This window comes from Geotrypetes seraphini, chromosome 2 (assembly GCF_902459505.1).
Source record: "Geotrypetes seraphini chromosome 2, aGeoSer1.1, whole genome shotgun sequence".
Lineage (NCBI taxonomy): Eukaryota > Metazoa > Chordata > Amphibia > Gymnophiona > Dermophiidae > Geotrypetes > Geotrypetes seraphini.
This window is the reverse complement of record NC_047085.1, coordinates 272906332-272909221: the sequence shown is the minus strand read 5'-3', so window position 1 is coordinate 272909221 and position 2890 is coordinate 272906332.

Genomic DNA, 2890 nt, shown 5'->3' with positions numbered 1-2890 from the left:
ATGAGGGGTCACCAATATGTCCTGGTAATGGTGGATTATGCCACCATATATCCCTGGGCCATTCACCTTCGGAAAACACATGCGAAGATGATAGCTCGTGAGCTAATAGAGATTTTTTGTCAAGTGGGTTTCCCAGGGAAATTGCTGACAGATAGGGGGACAAATTTTACCTCTAATCTATTGCGGGAGGTTTGGCAAATGTTTGGTATTAAACATATAAAAATAACGGCTTATCACCCTCAAACAGATGGATTGGTAGAGCGATTTAACCAGACTTTGGTGCAGATAATTAAGAAATGTGTAGGAGAAAACAATAAAGACTGGGACCTTGTACTTCCTTATGTGTTGTTCACTTTTTGGGAAGTACCCCAGGCTTCACTGGGGTTTTCCCCATTTGAATTGTTGTTTGAGAGACAACCCTGGGTCCCCTGGAGGTGATTCAGGAAGCCTGAAGGATAGACTGGCTAACACTGGGAAGGATAGACTGGCTAACACTGTTCTGGAATATGTCCAACAATTGAGGGAAAGGTTAGAGAAAACCTTTAAGGTGGCTCGGGAGAATCTGAAGCAAGCCCAAGGGAAACAGAAAACGCTCTATGATAAGAAAGCCAGACAACGGGAGTTTCAACCCCTTGACCGGGTATTAGTATTGTTACCCACGGCCGCAAATAAGTTAATGGCCAAGTAGAAAGGGCCTTTTAAAATAAAACGTTGGTTAGGCCCGGTCGATTATGAAGTTAGTCAAGGCGGTAACCGAACAGATATTCCATGTTAACATATTGAAACCGTGGGTGGATTGGGAAGCTCTTGCCGCTGAGTGCCTAGAACAGGGGTGTCCAATGTCAGTCCTCGAGGGCCGCAATCCAGTCGGGTTTTCAGGATTTCCCCAATGAATATGCATGAGATCTATTAGCATACAATGAAAGCAGTGCATGCAAATAGACCTCATGTATATTCATTGGGGAAATCCTGAAAATCCGACTGGACTGCGGCCCTCGAGGACCGACATTGGACACCCCTGGCCTAGAAGAAGAGGGGGGGGGCAGATCTGGGACCAGATATAGGGGACTTGGTAGGTGAACCTCAAGTGAACATTGGTGAGAATTTAACCTCGAAACAGAAAGCCCAGATAGAGCACTTCCTGTTTCGCTATCAAGATGTCTTTTCTCCTTTACCAGGTCGTACTCATCTAGGGGTACATAAGGTGGCTACCCAGCCTGGAAAGGTAGTAAGACAAAGACCCTATCGACTCCCAGAGGCAAAGCGCCAGGTAGTGGAGAAAGAAGTAGCAGAAATGTTACGGATGGGGGTGATTGAAGAATCTACCAGTGAGTGGTGCAGAACCTGGCAAGGAGGGGGGCTGATTGCAGAGCTTGGCAGGGGAGGGCATGATGGAGGAGACACTGGATGCAGATCCTGGCAGGGCATGGCACTTGAATATTAAGCCCCCGTCTTATATTATAGTCAACCATTTTTCCTCCTTTTGGGGGGGGAAATGGGGGACTCGACTTATATTCAGATCGACTTATATGCATATACATTCAGATTGAGTATATACATATACACTTTGGCCACATCGCTGGACCCAGGAGCAGGCAGGGAGGCTTGCCGGTGTGGGAGCGCACTCCGCCCCTCCCCCCACCCGACGAGACTACACTGAGCCAGTTGGAAGGCTCAGGAAGTCTCTCAGCACCCGTTTTTCTGTTAGTTTCTGTTTATTTCTTGTTTTTCGTTTGAATCCCACTTTGGCCACATCGCTGGACCCAGGAGTAGGCAGGGAGGCTTGCCGGCGTGAGAGCGCACTCCGCCCCTCCCCCCACCCAACAAGACTACACTGAGCCAGCTGAAAGGCTCAGGAAGTCTCTCAGCACCCGTTTTTCTGTTAGTTTCTGTTTATTTCTTGTTTTTCGTTTGAATCTCACTTTGACCACATCGCTGGACCCAGGAGCAGGTAGGGAGGCTTGCCGGCGTGGGAGAGCACTCCGCCCCTCCCCCCACCCGACGAGACTACACTGAGCCAGTTGGAAGCTCAGGAAGTCTCTCAGCACCCGTTTTTCTGTTAGTTTCTGTTTATTTCTTGTTTTTCGTTTGAATCTCACTTTGGCCACATGGCTGGACCCAGGAGCAGGCAGGGAGGCTTGCCGGCGTGGGAGCGCACTCCTCCCCTCCCCCCTCTCGACGGGACTGCACAGGGCCGACATCACTGGACCCAGGAGCAGGCAGAGAGGCTTGCCGGTGTGGGAGCGCACTCCGCCCCTCCCCCCACCCGACGAGACTACACTGAGCCAGTTGGAAGGCTCAGGAAGTCTTTCAGCACCTGTTTTTCTGTTAGTTTCTGCTTATTCCTTGTTTTTCGTTTGAATCTCACTTTGGCCACATCGCTGGACCCAGGAGCAAGCAGGGAGGGTTGCCGGTGTGGGAGCGCTCTCCGCCCCTCCCCCCTCCCGACGGGACTGCACAGGACCAGCCATTTCTTCGTGAACCAGCCCTAGAGAGCCACGCGAGCACCGCGCTGCCCCTTCCCCGAACCAGCGGGGTTGCTGAATAGACCGCCGTGTCAACGGCGCGCGGCTAAGGTGCATGGCAAAGGCGCGTGCGCCTTAGCACGCACCTTTGTGAAGCGTCCTGGTGAAGCGCCCTGGAGAAGCGTCCTCATCTACTACAGACTGTCAGCTAAGTTTCCCTCTTTAAGGCCAAATTATAATTGCCAGTTCTTCCATACATTTATAACTGTTAGGTGCCTAATTAAAACGCTAGTAGCATAAACAACCATTAGAGACATAATTAATTGTCAGAGGCAAGCCTAACTGTTAAGCTGCATGAATAGTTGCTATATACACGCGCAATTATTAGTCGCTTGAACTAGGACTCCCTATAGGCCCTCCTAAAG